This window comes from Triturus cristatus, chromosome 12 (genome assembly GCF_964204655.1).
Source record: "Triturus cristatus chromosome 12, aTriCri1.1, whole genome shotgun sequence".
Taxonomy (NCBI): domain Eukaryota; kingdom Metazoa; phylum Chordata; class Amphibia; order Caudata; family Salamandridae; genus Triturus; species Triturus cristatus.
The window spans coordinates 720,093,329-720,112,864 of NC_140595.1; the positions used below are offsets into that span (position 1 = coordinate 720,093,329).

The window sequence follows — 19,536 nt, forward strand, 5'->3', positions numbered from 1 at the left end:
CTTCTCTATCACTCTGTCGCCCCACCAATCCTTTAAGGGACTGCTTGTATACAGACTGCCTGGCTCTCCCGGCACCTTCTTTGAAGATCTGGATATGGTGCTGGTGGAGCTGGCCCTGAAAGCCGAACATTTCATCGTGGCTGGCGATTTCAACTTCCGGATGGATGATTCATCCGACCCGGCGGCCGCCAAACTTTCGGAGGCGCTGACCCCGCTGGGGCTCATCCCCTACTTTCAGGAGCCTACGCATGAGAAGGGGCATACCCTTGACCAGGTCTTTTCGTCTGTCCCTCTCGAGGGTATTGAGATTACTCCTGTCTTATGGTCTGACCACTTCCTCGCAAAATTTGTGATCAAGGGCATAGCTAAATCTGTGCCTATCCCGGCACATCAACAGGGTCGTGTCCACAGGGCTTTCCATCGTGTTACCCCGGAGATGCTGGCCCAGGCAGCTGAGGCCCATCCCTGCCTTCTCTCAGGTGATCTAGACAGGGATCCGCAGACCATGCAAGACTGGCTACTGGATAGGCTTAACAATCTTGCCCCGGAAGTAACATCCCGCCCGACACCGAAACGGGTCTCTGAGCCTTGGTTTACTGCTGCACTGTCGGCTACGCGGCAGCAGTGCAAGGTAGCCGAAAGAGCCTGGCGGGCACAATATGACACTGTTGCCAAGTTGACATACAAATCGGTGGTTAAGGCTTATCACCGGGACATCCGTTTGGAAAAAAAAGCTTATCTAGCCAGGAGAATTGATGCGGCTTCCAACTCTTGCAAGGAGATTTTCTCCATTGTGAGAGAATTCACCTCACCTTGGTCTAACACCTCGGACCAAAAACGATCTGGTACCTGGGCCACGGACCTTGCTGACTTCTTCACGAGCAAGATCCAACGCATTCAGGAGTCATTCCTGGCACCAGTGTCTGCGGGCCAGACTGAACCTGACACCACCACACTGCCACAGGCCGGGCCAGGGGCGACGTTGAGTGTGTTTCCCTCTATCTCTGCTCCGGACTCCCTGGCTCTTATGGGCAATTTAAAATCGGGTTCTCCTCTCGACCCATGCCCTGCTAAATTTCTGGCGAAAGTTGCGGAGGTGATCAACCCGTTGGCTAATCCGCTCTTAAATCTTTCGCTGAGGCTCGGTGTGGTTCCGCAGGCCTGGAAGCAGGCGATGGTGATTCCATTGCTCAAAAAAACTGGTCTAGATCCGAAGGCCCCGGTTAATTATAGGCCCATCTCTCTGCTGCCGGCCCTCACGAAGATTCTGGAAAAGCACGTCCAAGGCGTGCTCTCCAACTTTCTTGAATCTAATGAGATCTTGCACGCCACCCAATCGGGCTTTCGTCCCCATCTCAGTACTGAGACTGCGCTCCTGGAGGTCTCGGAAACCATTAAAGGGGTTCTGGACTCTGGGGGCAAAGTCATGCTGGTGATGCTAGATCTGTCGGCGGCGTTCGACACCGTTCCCAATGATGGTCTTCTCGCTAGACTTTTCGAGATAGGCCTACGGGGGACGGTGTTTGACTGGTTTTCCTCTTTCCTAGCCGGCCGCCGGCAGTCGATCTGGGCCCCGCCGGATTCCGCCGTGATGCCGCCTCTGGGAGTCGGGGTCCCTCAGGGCTCTATTTTGAGCCCGACCCTCTTTAACATCATTATGACCCCATTGGCGGCGTTGGTGGAGTCGCATGGTGCCCAGATCGTATCCTATGCGGACGACACCCAGCTCCTCTTCTCTTGTAAGAGAGGAGGCGACTTTGATGGGGAGAGTATTCGGGATTGCCTTGGGGCTGTTTTTCACTGGTTCCATCTAAACAGCCTTAAGTGCAATTCCGACAAGTCCGAAGTACTTTTCTTTGGGTGCGACACAGAACCAGATTGGCAGACCTGGTGGCCACGGGATTGTTTCCTCCGTCCTGCTCCTCTCAGGTTGCTAAGAATCTGGGGGTGAAGATGGATAACAGGCTTACCTTGAAATCCCAGATCCAGGGGGTGTCGGGCATTTGCTTTGGCATCCTCAGGATGCTGCGGAGGTTTCTTCCTCTGTTATCCGTGGAACACAGGACGCTGACTGTCCAGGCTCTGATTGGGTCCAGGTTGGATTACTCCAACGTTCTCTACCTGGGCCTCCCAGAGTACTTGTTGCAGCGGCTTCAAGTGGTACAGAATGCCGCTGCAAGGGCAATCTTTGGCCTTAGCAGGCGCTCCAGGGCCTCGGGCTTGCTGGTAACTTTACACTGGCTTCCTATCCGCAAGAGGATCGCCTTTAAGGCGCTGACCTTGGCCTACAAAGCTCTTCACAAGGAGGGAGCCAAGTACCTCCAAAAGAGACTGGTCTTTTACCATCCAACCAGGTCTCTGAGGTCGGAAGCCCTGCACCTTGCTGTTGTCCCCCGGGTAAAGAAAGCGCGCCTCGGAGGCCGCTCTTTTGGACTGCTGGCTTCTCAGCTGTAGAACTCTTTACCACTGGGCCTGCGGGGAGCCACCAGCCTACTAGCTTTTAGGAAAGGCCTTAAAACTTGGCTGTTCACTCAGTAGCCGGTCCTCCGTGAATCTCTGGCCCATTCTTCTGTTAGTTTTATCTGGTGTTATGTTTTTTATGTTGCAGTATTGTCTCTTTCTCCATTAAAGCGCCTGGACACTCTTTTTGAGTAGCCGTGCGCTATAGAAATAAATAAATAACATAACATAACATAACATAACAATACAATAATACATTGAGCTCAATGGGAATTTTAAGTTATATGCAATTAATTACTTTCAGGATTACTTTTCTAAATCCAGGACTGGATCCTAGATTCAGTCCTGGGACAGTTCTTGGAAACAAGTGAGTAAATTCGTTTTAGTAACTGTTGTGATTTTCAAGCAATATTTTGCTATTTTAAAAGTTGACACTTAGAAATTTTTTCTGATCAAATTACCAATGTTATCCTATGGAAGGAAATTCACTTAGCAGGTAGGTGGGGTTATGGTTACTTTTTCTATGTCAGTGTTGGATCCTAGATCCAGAACTACTGTACCACCTGTAAGCAGTTGAGAAACTGCGTTTAAGTTATACAAGCGATTTTTAAGGAATATTTATAAGTTTGCAAAATCGACACTTAGAAGAAATTTTACAGAAAAACAGTCAATGGTTTCCTATGGAAGAAAATTCAAGTTACGGGTAAAGTACATTCTCGTTACTTTGGTAATTCAGTGCTGGGCTCCTAGGCTCAGTACTGGGACATCTATCTAAAACAGGTAAGCAATTACGTTTTCACAATTGGTACGATTTTTAAAGAATATTTGTAAGTTTCAAAAATCGACACTTAGAAACTTTGTCAGCAAAAAGCAAGCAATGATATCCTATGGAAGAAAATTCGAGTTACTGGTAAGTACGGTTAAAATTACATTTCAGGGTCAGTACTTAGCTACAAGATGCAGCACTGAGGTCTCTCCTGATAACAGGTGAGTAAATCAGAATTCGTTGTTCGGCTGATTTTAGATGAATATTTTAAAGTTCCAAAACTCCACACTTAGAAGAAATTCCAAGTGGAACCAGTCAATGTTAGCCTATGGAAGAGAAGTGAGTTATCGGCTTTTAGGTAAGTACTCGACTGGCAGAGTTATGGTTCTGGGCATAGACTCAAGGGTCTCCCAGGGGAGTCCCAGTCTACTTGCCAAGCCCTAAACTCCCCTTTTATTACATATAATTTACCCCTAAGGTAGGCCCTAGGTAGTCCTAGGTGCATGATGCTATGCAAGTAAAAGATAAGATATGTACTTTGGTGGTTTGCATGTCCTGTAAGTACCAAACAGTCTATTTCATTTTTCACTACTGTGAGGTCTACCTCTCTCATAGGTTAGCATTGGGTATTCCCCTATACTTTTTATTTGGTAATTCCATATCGGAGAGGAGTAGCTTTATTTATTTATTGAAAATCCTACTTACTGGTGAGGTTGGATTTAACTTTACTATTTTAGAAATGCCACTTTTAGAGAGTGAACATTTCTCTGCACTTACTGCTCTATTTACCTGAAACCAGGCCCCAATACACATCTGGATTGCGCTGGGTGACAGCAACATTTGTGCCTTCCCTGTAGAGAGCCACAACACAGGTTACTCAACTGCACCTGGGGGGTGAGCTCCGCTCCCCCTCCACCCACAATAAGTTCAAGAACGATAATTTATGTAAGTAAATACATTATAGCTACAGCTTATAATCATGTTAAATTAAATATTTTGTTGTTAGATGGTTTAAATATTTAAACCTCTGGTACATTTGGTAATTCTGTAAAAGCAGAACCCAACTGCCGTAACATTGCCAACCACAATGCCGTAATTTGGATTCGAACCAAGGTTGCTGCGGCCACAACGCAGAGTACTAACCACTATACGATCACGGCGAGCTACATGGGGTCAATGCCATACACTAACATGGAGAATTTATAATTTGGAACACTCAGGGCTGCTCCTGTGATAGGCTGGATGTATTCATTCCTTCCTCATTCCTCATACAGAGGCTGCGTCTCCTCAGTGGTTGATAGGCTGAAACCGTTTCCTGGCCGCCTGCTTGTGAACTGCCAGGAGTCAAAGATAACACATTACACTTGCGGGCCTGTGATGGGACACCAATGCAGAGAAACCCACTTGGCACAGACCTTCGATTCTGTCTATTAGACCTGCATCTTCCCTGCACCTTTCAAGCCATTTGTATGTGAAGCAAGAAAGAGTTAAGGAGTGATCCATCTACACTTTTATAGGGAGGATGCCGCCGTGAGCTCCTCCCAGCTAATCACACGAACAGCAGTAAAGTAATATAAATACACAGTTGAGGGCGGGCTGCAAGGTCATGTTTTTGAGTAATTATTGAAACTGACCTCAGTGGCTCATTAGCAGAGCTGCGGCTAATGACTGGTTCCAAATCATGATGAAGCAAGCACCATGGCTCGTAGGGGACCCACAACACGCTTTTCTTAGCTCACTGAATTAAAGTATAAACTTCCGCCGTGTGTGAGTGGTAAAGGCTTGTTAATATGGTTCCTTTTCCAATTCAAGTCTGACAACAAGAGGCAGAAACCACGTGGCTTCGAAAGCTCTGGATTTTAGCCACCAACCACAGAGAAAGAGAGAACTGGCAGTATGAGAGTTGGAGAAAACAGGAGCGGGAGCAAGGAGCTCAAATGAGATTAATGGCGCGTAAATAGAGAGCGTAAAGGAACAGTTACACAGCTAAGAAAAGGGAAAGAAAGACTAAGGAAAAAAACACAGAAAGAGCCTGTAGATGAAATTCTCTTCCTGGGACAGCAGATTAAGAGAAATTACATAGGGAGAGGTTAAGCATGTAACACGGGGGAGAATAAAAAAGAAAATGCAGTTTTATGAAGTGTGTTTGCCAAATCCAGCCAGCACTTTTGTTCTATTTCTCTCTTTGCATCTTTTATTGGTAAAGTAAGTTTCAAGTGCATGCCCAGGTATGATTGAGAGAGCAATGGTATAATAATTTGAAGCGTTTACACCAGTGCTAAAGTAGGAAGAGAGATGTAGCAAAGACATGATAGAGGTAGCGATAATAAATATGTGGAGAGGCAATAGTGACACAAAAATAAGCCACCTATTTATAAAACTGAAATTGAAGAAATACTAAAGGTTAACTTCTGAAATTGTAGCCGATAATAACAAGATTCTCGTTGTTGGCAGGATTCAAACCTGCGCGGGGAGACCCCAATGGATTTCAAGTCCATCGCCTTAACCACTCGGCCACAACAACTTACTGTAAGCTGCATGCAAATATTTTGTTTGAAAGTATTCAAGTTGTCCCACATCAGAGTACTGATATTCTGCAATGCGCTTTTTAAAAACAATGTTTTTTTCATCATGCACGTTCTGTCCTAAAAACAAAAATTGCATGAGTATATCTCTGGATCTGTAAAAGGATACGCTTGCATGCAAACTCTCATGTGGCACTCAATTTTTTGGACCCTGTTGCACTCTGTTATTGCGCTGCTTTTAGTCTACGACCCATATTACAGAAGTCTACCATCTCTGAGTATTTGTGACTCCTTTGTAAGTACCTTATCTTTCATCCTTGAAGAGCTCTATAATAAATGGGTCCGTCAAAGATTGCTTGAATGGAAGATAAAAGAAGGCCCACTTGTCTCACCAAATGCCGTAGAGAAACCTGATGTTTTACTCACGTAATCCTCAGTTAATTTTTGTTAGACATGGCATCCTTAAGGTGGCCTACAAGCGACCTTTTTGCTTTTCACCTCACGTTTTGCTCTATCTTTATGTTGGCCTTAGGACTCTAATCACTTTATCACTACTGTGAGAAAGTGGCTCTGTATATACTGTTCCCAAAAAGGTACAGTGTGCACAGAGTCCTCAGTGCCCAGAGGTTTGACAGAGGCTAAAGTTTGATATAACCTTACTCTCTAAAGTGGTAGCTTGCTCGAGCAGTAAGGCAGTATCCGAGGACAGTGTAAAGCATTTGTTGTACACACTCAGTCAGCAAATGGTCTCACACACTCAAGAACTGAACTCTAGGCCAATGGTTTGTATAAAAAATATATCGTTGTTTTATTTTAGAACCAACAATAGGTTTCAAAATATACTTTCTCAGAATAAGATGCTTTAGTTAAAAACTTTGCAATAGGCAATTGACTTTTGCAGGTAATAGTTACAGTTTATTGCAATAGGAAACACAATTTCAAATACAATAATACATTGAGCTCAATGGGAATTTTAAGTTATATGCAATTAATTACTTTCAGGATTACTTTTCTAAATCCAGGACTGGATCCTAGATTCAGTCCTGGGACAGTTCTTGGAAACAAGTGAGTAAATTCGTTTTAGTAACTGTTGTGATTTTCAAGCAATATTTTGCTATTTTAAAAGTTGACACTTAGAATTTTTTTCTGATCAAATTACCAATGTTATCCTATGGAAGGAAATTCACTTAGCAGGTAGGTGGGGTTATGGTTACTTTTTCTATGTCAGTGTTGGATCCTAGATCCAGCACTACTGTACCACCTGTAAGCAGTTGAGAAACTGCGTTTAAGTTATACAAGCGATTTTTATGGAATATTTATATGTTTGCAAAATCGACACTTAGAAGAAATTTTACAGAAAAACAGTCAATGGTTTCCTATGGAAGAAAATTCAAGTTACGGGTAAAGTACATTCTCGTTACTTTGGTAATTCAGTGCTGGGCTCCTAGGCTCAGTACTGGGACATCTATCTAAAACAGGTAAGCAATTACGTTTTCACAATTGGTACGATTTTTAAAGAATATTTGTAAGTTTCAAAAATCGACACTTAGAAACTTTGTCAGCAAAAAGCAAGCAATGATATCCTATGGAAGAAAATTCGAGTTACTGGTAAGTACGGTTAAAATTACTTTTCAGGGTCAGTACTGAGCTACAAGATGCAGCACTGAGGTCTCTCCTGATAACAGGTGAGTAAATCAGAATTCGTTGTTCGGCTGATTTTAGATGAATATTTTAAAGTTCCAAAACTCCACACTTAGAAGAAATTCCAAGTGGAACCAGTCAATGTTAGCCTATGGAAGAGAAGTGAGTTATCGGCTTTTAGGTAAGTACTCGACTGGCAGAGTTATGGTTCTGGGCATAGACTCAAGGGTCTCCCAGGGGAGTCCCAGTCTACTTGCCAAGCCCTAAACTCCCCTTTTATTACATATAATTTACCCCTAAGGTAGGCCCTAGGTAGTCCTAGGTGCATGATGCTATGCAAGTAAAAGATAAGATATGTACTTTGGTGGTTTGCATGTCCTGTAAGTACCAAACAGTCTATTTCATTTTTCACTACTGTGAGGTCTACCTCTCTCATAGGTTAGCATTGGGTATTCCCCTATACTTTTTATTTGGTAATTCCATATCGGAGAGGAGTAGCTTTATTTATTTATTGAAAATCCTACTTACTGGTGAGGTTGGATTTAACTTTACTATTTTAGAAATGCCACTTTTAGAGAGTGAACATTTCTCTGCACTTACTGCTCTATTTACCTGAAACCAGGCCCCAATACACATCTGGATTGCGCTGGGTGACAGCAACATTTGTGCCTTCCCTGTAGAGAGCCACAACACAGGTTACTCAACTGCACCTGGGGGGTGAGCTCCGCTCCCCCTCCACCCACAATAGGTTCAAGAACGATAATTTATGTAAGTAAATACATTATAGCTACAGCTTATAATCATGTTAAATTAAATATTTTGTTGTTAGATGGTTTAAATATTTAAACCTCTGGTACATTTGGTAATTCTGTAAAAGCAGAACCCAACTGCCGTAATATTGCCAACCACAATGCCGTAATTTGGATTCGAACCAAGGTTGCTGCGGCCACAACGTAGAGTACTAACCACTATACGATCACGGCGAGCTACATGGGGTCAATGCCATACACTAACATGGAGAATTTATAATTTGGAACACTCAGGGCTGCTCCTGTGATAGGCTGGATGTATTCATTCCTTCCTCATTCCTCATACAGAGGCTGCGTCTCCTCAGTGGTTGATAGGCTGAAACCGTTTCCTGGCCGCCTGCTTGTGAACTGCCAGGAGTCAAAGATAACACATTACACTTGCGGGCCTGTGATGGGACACCAATGCAGAGAAACACACTTGGCACAGACCTTCGATTCTGTCTATTAGACCTGCATCTTCCCTGCACCTTTCAAGCCATTTGTATGTGAAGCAAGAAAGAGTTAAGGAGTGATCCATCTACACTTTTATAGGGAGGATGCCGCCGTGAGCTCCTCCCAGCTAATCACACGAACAGCAGTAAAGTAATATAAATACACAGTTGAGGGCGGGCTGCAAGGTCATGTTTTTGAGTAATTATTGAAACTGACCTCAGTGGCTCATTAGCAGAGCTGCGGCTAATGACTGGTTCCAAATCATGATGAAGCAAGCACCATGGCTCGTAGGGGACCCACAACACGCTTTTCTTAGCTCACTGAATTAAAGTATAAACTTCCGCCGTGTGTGAGTGGTAAAGGCTTGTTAATATGGTTCCTTTTCCAATTCAAGTCTGACAACAAGAGGCAGAAACCACGTGGCTTCGAAAGCTCTGGATTTTAGCCACCAACCACAGAGAAAGAGAGAACTGGCAGTATGAGAGTTGGAGAAAACAGGAGCGGGAGCAAGGAGCTCAAATGAGATTAATGGCGCGTAAATAGAGAGCGTAAAGGAACAGTTACACAGCTAAGAAAAGGGAAAGAAAGACTAAGGAAAAAAACACAGAAAGAGCCTGTAGATGAAATTCTCTTCCTGGGACAGCAGATTAAGAGAAATTACATAGGGAGAGGTTAAGCATGTAACACGGGGGAGAATAAAAAAGAAAATGCAGTTTTATGAAGTGTGTTTGCCAAATCCAGCCAGCACTTTTGTTCTATTTCTCTCTTTGCATCTTTTATTGGTAAAGTAAGTTTCAAGTGCATGCCCAGGTATGATTGAGAGAGCAATGGTATAATAATTTGAAGCGTTTACACCAGTGCTAAAGTAGGAAGAGAGATGTAGCAAAGACATGATAGAGGTAGCGATAATAAATATGTGGAGAGGCAATAGTGACACAAAAATAAGCCACCTATTTATAAAACTGAAATTGAAGAAATACTAAAGGTTAACTTCTGAAATTGTAGCCGATAATAACAAGATTCTCGTTGTTGGCAGGATTCAAACCTGCGCGGGGAGACCCCAATGGATTTCAAGTCCATCGCCTTAACCACTCGGCCACAACAACTTACTGTAAGCTGCATGCAAATATTTTGTTTGAAAGTATTCAAGTTGTCCCACATCAGAGTACTGATATTCTGCAATGCGCTTTTTAAAAACAATGTTTTTTTCATCATGCACGTTCTGTCCTAAAAACAAAAATTGCATGAGTATATCTCTGGATCTGTAAAAGGATACGCTTGCATGCAAACTCTCATGTGGCACTCAATTTTTTGGACCCTGTTGCACTCTGTTTTTGCGCTGCTTTTAGTCTACGACCCATATTACAGAAGTCTACCATCTCTGAGTATTTGTGACTCCTTTGTAAGTACCTTATCTTTCATCCTTGAAGAGCTCTATAATAAATGGGTCCGTCAAAGATTGCTTGAATGGAAGATAAAAGAAGGCCCACTTGTCTCACCAAATGCCGTAGAGAAACCTGATGTTTTACTCACGTAATCCTCAGTTAATTTTTGTTAGACATGGCATCCTTAAGGTGGCCTACCAGCGACCTTTTTGCTTTTCACCTCACGTTTTGCTCTATCTTTATGTTGGCCTTAGGACTCTAATCACTTTATCACTACTGTGAGAAAGTGGCTCTGTATATACTGTTCCCAAAAAGGTACAGTGTGCACAGAGTCCTCAGTGCCCAGAGGTTTGACAGAGGCTAAAGTTTGATATAACCTTACTCTCTAAAGTGGTAGCTTGCTCGAGCAGTAAGGCAGTATCCGAGGACAGTGTAAAGCATTTGTTGTACACACTCAGTCAGCAAATGGTCTCACACACTCAAGAACTGAACTCTAGGCCAATGGTTTGTATAAAAAATATATCGTTGTTTTATTTTAGAACCAACAATAGGTTTCAAAATATACTTTCTCAGAATAAGATGCTTTAGTTAAAAACTTTGCAATAGGCAATTGACTTTTGCAGGTAATAGTTACAGTTTATTGCAATAGGAAACACAATTTCAAATACAATAATACATTGAGCTCAATGGGAATTTTAAGTTATATGCAATTAATTACTTTCAGGATTACTTTTCTAAATCCAGGACTGGATCCTAGATTCAGTCCTGGGACAGTTCTTGGAAACAAGTGAGTAAATTCGTTTTAGTAACTGTTGTGATTTTCAAGCAATATTTTGCTATTTTAAAAGTTGACACTTAGAATTTTTTTCTGATCAAATTACCAATGTTATCCTATGGAAGGAAATTCACTTAGCAGGTAGGTGGGGTTATGGTTACTTTTTCTATGTCAGTGTTGGATCCTAGATCCAGCACTACTGTACCACCTGTAAGCAGTTGAGAAACTGCGTTTAAGTTATACAAGCGATTTTTATGGAATATTTATATGTTTGCAAAATCGACACTTAGAAGAAATTTTACAGAAAAACAGTCAATGGTTTCCTATGGAAGAAAATTCAAGTTACGGGTAAAGTACATTCTCGTTACTTTGGTAATTCAGTGCTGGGCTCCTAGGCTCAGTACTGGGACATCTATCTAAAACAGGTAAGCAATTACGTTTTCACAATTGGTACGATTTTTAAAGAATATTTGTAAGTTTCAAAAATCGACACTTAGAAACTTTGTCAGCAAAAAGCAAGCAATGATATCCTATGGAAGAAAATTCGAGTTACTGGTAAGTACGGTTAAAATTACTTTTCAGGGTCAGTACTGAGCTACAAGATGCAGCACTGAGGTCTCTCCTGATAACAGGTGAGTAAATCAGAATTCGTTGTTCGGCTGATTTTAGATGAATATTTTAAAGTTCCAAAACTCCACACTTAGAAGAAATTCCAAGTGGAACCAGTCAATGTTAGCCTATGGAAGAGAAGTGAGATATCGGCTTTTAGGTAAGTACTCGACTGGCAGAGTTATGGTTCTGGGCATAGACTCAAGGGTCTCCCAGGGGAGTCCCAGTCTACTTGCCAAGCCCTAAACTCCCCTTTTATTACATATAATTTACCCCTAAGGTAGGCCCTAGGTAGTCCTAGGTGCATGATGCTATGCAAGTAAAAGATAAGATATGTACTTTGGTGGTTTGCATGTCCTGTAAGTACCAAACAGTCTATTTCATTTTTCACTACTGTGAGGTCTACCTCTCTCATAGGTTAGCATTGGGTATTCCCCTATACTTTTTATTTGGTAATTCCATATCGGAGAGGAGTAGCTTTATTTATTTATTGAAAATCCTACTTACTGGTGAGGTTGGATTTAACTTTACTATTTTAGAAATGCCACTTTTAGAGAGTGAACATTTCTCTGCACTTACTGCTCTATTTACCTGAAACCAGGCCCCAATACACATCTGGATTGCGCTGGGTGACAGCAACATTTGTGCCTTCCCTGTAGAGAGCCACAACACAGGTTACTCAATTGCACCTGGGGGGTGAGCTCCGCTCCCCCTCCACCCACAATAGGTTCAAGAACGATAATTTATGTAAGTAAATACATTATAGCTACAGCTTATAATCATGTTAAATTAAATATTTTGTTGTTAGATGGTTTAAATATTTAAACCTCTGGTACATTTGGTAATTCTGTAAAAGCAGAACCCAACTGCCGTAACATTGCCAACCACAATGCCGTAATTTGGATTCGAACCAAGGTTGCTGCGGCCACAACGCAGAGTACTAACCACTATACGATCACGGCGAGCTACATGGGGTCAATGCCATACACTAACATGGAGAATTTATAATTTGGAACACTCAGGGCTGCTCCGATGATAGGCTGGATGTATTCATTCCTTCCTCATTCCTCATACAGAGGCTGCGTCTCCTCAGTGGTTGATAGGCTGAAACCGTTTCCTGGCCGCCTGCTTGTGAACTGCCAGGAGTCAAAGATAACACATTACACTTGCGGGCCTGTGATGGGACACCAATGCAGAGAAACCCACTTGGCACAGACCTTCGATTCTGTCTATTAGACCTGCATCTTCCCTGCACCTTTCAAGCCATTTGTATGTGAAGCAAGAAAGAGTTAAGGAGTGATCCATCTACACTTTTATAGGGAGGATGCCGCCGTGAGCTCCTCCCAGCTAATCACACGAACAGCAGTAAAGTAATATAAATACACAGTTGAGGGCGGGCTGCAAGGTCATGTTTTTGAGTAATTATTGAAACTGACCTCAGTGGCTCATTAGCAGAGCTGCGGCTAATGACTGGTTCCAAATCATGATGAAGCAAGCACCATGGCTCGTAGGGGACCCACAACACGCTTTTCTTAGCTCACTGAATTAAAGTATAAACTTCCGCCGTGTGTGAGTGGTAAAGGCTTGTTAATATGGTTCCTTTTCCAATTCAAGTCTGACAACAAGAGGCAGAAACCACGTGGCTTCGAAAGCTCTGGATTTTAGCCACCAACCACAGAGAAAGAGAGAACTGGCAGTATGAGAGTTGTAGAAAACAGGAGCGGGAGCAAGGAGCTCAAATGAGATTAATGGCGCGTAAATAGAGAGCGTAAAGGAACAGTTACACAGCTAAGAAAAGGGAAAGAAAGACTAAGGAAAAAAACACAGAAAGAGCCTGTAGATGAAATTCTCTTCCTGGGACAGCAGATTAAGAGAAATTACATAGGGAGAGGTTAAGCATGTAACACGGGGGAGAATAAAAAAGAAAATGCAGTTTTATGAAGTGTGTTTGCCAAATCCAGCCAGCACTTTTGTTCTATTTCTCTCTTTGCATCTTTTATTGGTAAAGTAAGTTTCAAGTGCATGCCCAGGTATGATTGAGAGAGCAATGGTATAATAATTTGAAGCGTTTACACCAGTGCTAAAGTAGGAAGAGAGATGTAGCAAAGACATGATAGAGGTAGCGATAATAAATATGTGGAGAGGCAATAGTGACACAAAAATAAGCCACCTATTTATAAAACTGAAATTGAAGAAATACTAAAGGTTAACTTCTGAAATTGTAGCCGATAATAACAAGATTCTCGTTGTTGGCAGGATTCGAACCTGCGCGGGGAGACCCCAATGGATTTCAAGTCCATCGCCTTAACCACTCGGCCACAACAACTTACTGTAAGCTGCATGCAAATATTTTGTTTGAAAGTATTCAAGTTGTCCCACATCAGAGTACTGATATTCTGCAATGCGCTTTTTAAAAACAATGTTTTTTTCATCATGCACGTTCTGTCCTAAAAACAAAAATTGCATGAGTATATCTCTGGATCTGTAAAAGGATACGCTTGCATGCAAACTCTCATGTGGCACTCAATTTTTTGGACCCTGTTGCACTCTGTTTTTGCGCTGCTTTTAGTCTACGACCCATATTACAGAAGTCTACCATCTCTGAGTATTTGTGACTCCTTTGTAAGTACCTTATCTTTAATCCTTGAAGAGCTCTATAATAAATGGGTCCGTCAAAGATTGCTTGAATGGAAGATAAAAGAAGGCCCACTTGTCTCACCAAATGCCGTAGAGAAACCTGATGTTTTACTCACGTAATCCTCAGTTAATTTTTGTTAGACATGGCATCCTTAAGGTGGCCTACCAGCGACCTTTTTGCTTTTCACCTCACGTTTTGCTCTATCTTTATGTTGGCCTTAGGACTCTAATCACTTTATCACTACTGTGAGAAAGTGGCTCTGTATATACTGTTCCCAAAAAGGTACAGTGTGCACAGAGTCCTCAGTGCCCAGAGGTTTGACAGAGGCTAAAGTTTGATATAACCTTACTCTCTAAAGTGGTAGCTTGCTCGAGCAGTAAGGCAGTATCCGAGGACAGTGTAAAGCATTTGTTGTACACACTCAGTCAGCAAATGGTCTCACACACTCAAGAACTGAACTCTAGGCCAATGGTTTGTATAAAAAATATATTGTTGTTTTATTTTAGAACCAACAATAGGTATCAAAATATACTTTCTCAGAATAAGATGCTTTAGTTAAAAACTTTGCAATAGGCAATTGACTTTTGCAGGTAATAGTTACAGTTTATTGCAATAGGAAACACAATTTCAAATACAATAATACATTGAGCTCAATGGGAATTTTAAGTTATATGCAATTAATTACTTTCAGGATTACTTTTCTAAATCCAGGACTGGATCCTAGATTCAGTCCTGGGACAGTTCTTGGAAACAAGTGAGTAAATTCGTTTTAGTAACTGTTGTGATTTTCAAGCAATATTTTGCTATTTTAAAAGTTGACACTTAGAAATTTTTTCTGATCAAATTACCAATGTTATCCTATGGAAGGAAATTCACTTAGCAGGTAGGTGGGGTTATGGTTACTTTTTCTATGTCAGTGTTGGATCCTAGATCCAGCACTACTGTACCACCTGTAAGCAGTTGAGAAACTGCGTTTAAGTTATACAAGCGATTTTTAAGGAATATTTATAAGTTTGCAAAATCGACACTTAGAAGAAATTTTACAGAAAAACAGTCAATGGTTTCCTATGGAAGAAAATTCAAGTTACGGGTAAAGTACATTCTCGTTACTTTGGTAATTCAGTGCTGGGCTCCTAGGCTCAGTACTGGGACATCTATCTAAAACAGGTAAGCAATTACGTTTTCACAATTGGTACGATTTTTAAAGAATATTTGTAAGTTTCAAAAATCGACACTTAGAAACTTTGTCAGCAAAAAGCAAGCAATGATATCCTATGGAAGAAAATTCGAGTTACTGGTAAGTACGGTTAAAATTACTTTTCAGGGTCAGTACTGAGCTACAAGATGCAGCACTGAGGTCTCTCCTGATAACAGGTGAGTAAATCAGAATTCGTTGTTCGGCTGATTTTAGATGAATATTTTAAAGTTCCAAAACTCCACACTTAGAAGAAATTCCAAGTGGAACCAGTCAATGTTAGCCTATGGAAGAGAAGTGAGTTATCGGCTTTTAGGTAAGTACTCGACTGGCAGAGTTATGGTTCTGGGCATAGACTCAAGGGTCTCCCAGGGGAGTCTCAGTCTACTTGCCAAGCCCTAAACTCCCCTTTTATTACATATAATTTACCCCTAAGGTAGGCCCTAGGTAGTCCTAGGTGCATGATGCTATGCAAGTAAAAGATAAGATATGTACTTTGGTGGTTTGCATGTCCTGTAAGTACCAAACAGTCTATTTCATTTTTCACTACTGTGAGGTCTACCTCTCTCATAGGTTAGCATTGGGTATTCCCCTATACTTTTTATTTGGTAATTCCATATCGGAGAGGAGTAGCTTTATTTATTTATTGAAAATCCTACTTACTGGTGAGGTTGGATTTAACTTTACTATTTTAGAAATGCCACTTTTAGAGAGTGAACATTTCTCTGCACTTACTGCTCTATTTACCTGAAACCAGGCCCCAATACACATCTGGATTGCGCTGGGTGACAGCAACATTTGTGCCTTCCCTGTAGAGAGCCACAACACAGGTTACTCAACTGCACCTGGGGGGTGAGCTCCGCTCCCCCTCCACCCACAATAGGTTCAAGAACGATAATTTATGTAAGTAAATACATTATAGCTACAGCTTATAATCATGTTAAATTAAATATTTTGTTGTTAGATGATTTAAATATTTAAACCTCTGGTACATTTGGTAATTCTGTAAAAGCAGAACCCAACTGCCGTAACATTGCCAACCACAATGCCGTAATTTGGATTCGAACCAAGGTTGCTGCGGCCACTACGCAGAGTACTAACCACTATACGATCACGGCGAGCTACATGGGGTCAATGCCATACACTAACATGGAGAATTTATAATTTGGAACACTCAGGGCTGCTCCTGTGATAGGCTGGATGTATTCATTCCTTCCTCATTCCTCATACAGAGGCTGCGTCTCCTCAGTGGTTGATAGGCTGAAACCGTTTCCTGGCCGCCTGCTTGTGAACTGCCAGGAGTCAAAGATAACACATTACACTTGCGGGCCTGTGATGGGACACCAATGCAGAGAAACCCACTTGGCACAGACCTTCGATTCTGTCTATTAGACCTGCATCTTCCCTGCACCTTTCAAGCCATTTGTATGTGAAGCAAGAAAGAGTTAAGGAGTGATCCATCTACACTTTTATAGGGAGGATGCCGCCGTGAGCTCCTCCCAGCTAATCACACGAACAGCAGTAAAGTAATATAAATACACAGTTGAGGGCGGGCTGCAAGGTCATGTTTTTGAGTAATTATTGAAACTGACCTCAGTGGCTCATTAGCAGAGCTGCGGCTAATGACTGGTTCCAAATCATGATGAAGCAAGCACCATGGCTCGTAGGGGACCCACAACATGCTTTTCTTAGCTCACTGAATTAAAGTATAAACTTCTGCCGTGTGTGAGTGGTAAAGGCTTGTTAATATGGTTCCTTTTCCAATTCAAGTCTGACAACAAGAGGCAGAAACCACGTGGCTTCGAAAGCTCTGGATTTTAGCCACCAACCACAGAGAAAGAGAGAACTGGCAGTATGAGAGTTGGAGAAAACAGGAGCGGGAGCAAGGAGCTCAAATGAGATTAATGGCGCGTAAATAGAGAGCGTAAAGGAACAGTTACACAGCTAAGAAAAGGGAAAGAAAGACTAAGGAAAAAAACACAGAAAGAGCCTGTAGATGAAATTCTCTTCCTGGGACAGCAGATTAAGAGAAATTACATAGGGAGAGGTTAAGCATGTAACACGGGGGAGAATAAAAAAGAAAATGCAGTTTTATGAAGTGTGTTTGCCAAATCCAGCCAGCACTTTTGTTCTATTTCTCTCTTTGCATCTTTTATTGGTAAAGTAAGTTTCAAGTGCATGCCCAGGTATGATTGAGAGAGCAATGGTATAATAATTTGAAGCGTTTACACCAGTGCTAAAGTAGGAAGAGAGATGTAGCAAAGACATGATAGAGGTAGCGATAATAAATATGTGGAGAGGCAATAGTGACACAAAAATAAGCCACCTATTTATAAAACTGAAATTGAAGAAATACTAAAGGTTAACTTCTGAAATTGTAGCCGATAATAACAAGATTCTCGTTGTTGGCAGGATTCGAACCTGCGCGGGGAGACCCCAATGGATTTCAAGTCCATCGCCTTAACCACTCGGCCACAACAACTTACAGTAAGCTGCATGCAAATATTTTGTTTGAAAGTATTCAAGTTGTCCCACATCAGAGTACTGATATTCTGCAATGCGCTTTTTAAAAACAATGTTTTTTTCATCATGCACGTTCTGTCCTAAAAACAAAAATTGCATGAGTATATCTCTGGATCTGTAAAAGGATACGCTTGCATGCAAACTCTCATGTGGCACTCAATTTTTTGGACCCTGTTGCACTCTGTTTTTGCGCTGCTTTTAGTCTACGACCCATATTACAGAAGTCTACCATCTCTGAGTATTTGTGACTCCTTTGTAAGTACCTTATCTTTAATCCTTGAAGAGCTCTATAATAAATGGGTCCGTCAAAGATTGCTTGAATGGAAGATAAAAGAAGGCCCACTTGTCTCACCAAATGCCGTAGAGAAACCTGATGTTTTACTCACGTAATCCTCAGTTAATTTTTGTTAGACATGGCATCCTTAAGGTGGCCTACCAGCGACCTTTTTGCTTTTCACCTCACGTTTTGCTCTATCTTTATGTTGGCCTTAGGACTCTAATCACTTTATCACTACTGTGAGAAAGTGGCTCTGTATATACTGTTCCCAAAAAGGTACAGTGTGCACAGAGTCCTCAGTGCCCAGAGGTTTGACAGAGGCTAAAGTTTGATATAACCTTACTCTCTAAAGTGGTAGCTTGCTCGAGCAGTAAGGCAGTATCCGAGGACAGTGTAAAGCATTTGTTGTACACACTCAGTCAGCAAATGGTCTCACACACTCAAGAACTGAACTCTAGGCCAATGGTTTGTATAAAAAATATATTGTTGTTTTATTTTAGAACCAACAATAGGTATCAAAATATACTTTCTCAGAATAAGATGCTTTAGTTAAAAACTTTGCAATAGGCAATTGACTTTTGCAGGTAATAGTTACAGTTTATTGCAATAGGAAACACAATTTCAAATACAATAATACATTGAGCTCAATGGGAATTTTAAGTTATATGCAATTAATTACTTTCAGGATTACTTTTCTAAATCCAGGACTGGATCCTAGATTCAGTCCTGGGACAGTTCTTGGAAACAAGTGAGTAAATTCGTTTTAGTAACTGTTGTGATTTTCAAGCAATATTTTGCTATTTTAAAAGTTGACACTTAGAAATTTTTTCTGATCAAATTACCAATGTTATCCTATGGAAGGAAATTCACTTAGCAGGTAGGTGGGGTTATGGTTACTTTTTCTATGTCAGTGTTGGATCCTAGATCCAGCACTACTGTACCACCTGTAAGCAGTTGAGAAACTGCGTTTAAGTTATACAAGCGATTTTTAAGGAATATTTATAAGTTTGCAAAATCGACACTTAGAAGAAATTTTACAGAAAAACAGTCAATGGTTTCCTATGGAAGAAAATTCAAGTTACGGGTAAAGTACATTCTCGTTACTTTGGTAATTCAGTGCTGGGCTCCTAGGCTCAGTACTGGGACATCTATCTAAAACAGGTAAGCAATTACGTTTTCACAATTGGTACGATTTTTAAAGAATATTTGTAAGTTTCAAAAATCGACACTTAGAAACTTTGTCAGCAAAAAGCAAGCAATGATATCCTATGGAAGAAAATTCGAGTTACTGGTAAGTACGGTTAAAATTACTTTTCAGGGTCAGTACTGAGCTACAAGATGCAGCACTGAGGTCTCTCCTGATAACAGGTGAGTAAATCAGAATTCGTTGTTCGGCTGATTTTAGATGAATATTTTAAAGTTCCAAAACTCCACACTTAGAAGAAATTCCAAGTGGAACCAGTCAATGTTAGCCTATGGAAGAGAAGTGAGTTATCGGCTT

At 41.5% G+C, this 19,536-nt stretch overlaps 4 non-coding genes across 4 annotated transcripts; all 4 read right to left on the minus strand.

Moving 5' to 3' along the window:
* Window positions 1–5,668: 5,668 nt before the first annotated feature.
* Window positions 5,669–5,750, minus strand: TRNAS-UGA (transfer RNA serine (anticodon UGA)). The gene has a single exon. It is a non-coding gene; the product is annotated as a tRNA-Ser (tRNA).
* Window positions 5,751–9,657: 3,907 nt separating this feature from the next.
* TRNAS-UGA (transfer RNA serine (anticodon UGA)) lies at window positions 9,658–9,739 on the minus strand. The gene has a single exon. It is a non-coding gene; the product is annotated as a tRNA-Ser (tRNA).
* A 3,907-nt stretch (window positions 9,740–13,646) lies between these two features.
* On the minus strand, window positions 13,647–13,728 carry TRNAS-UGA (transfer RNA serine (anticodon UGA)). The gene has a single exon. It is a non-coding gene; the product is annotated as a tRNA-Ser (tRNA).
* A 3,907-nt stretch (window positions 13,729–17,635) lies between these two features.
* TRNAS-UGA (transfer RNA serine (anticodon UGA)) lies at window positions 17,636–17,717 on the minus strand. The gene has a single exon. It is a non-coding gene; the product is annotated as a tRNA-Ser (tRNA).
* Window positions 17,718–19,536: the final 1,819 nt, after the last annotated feature.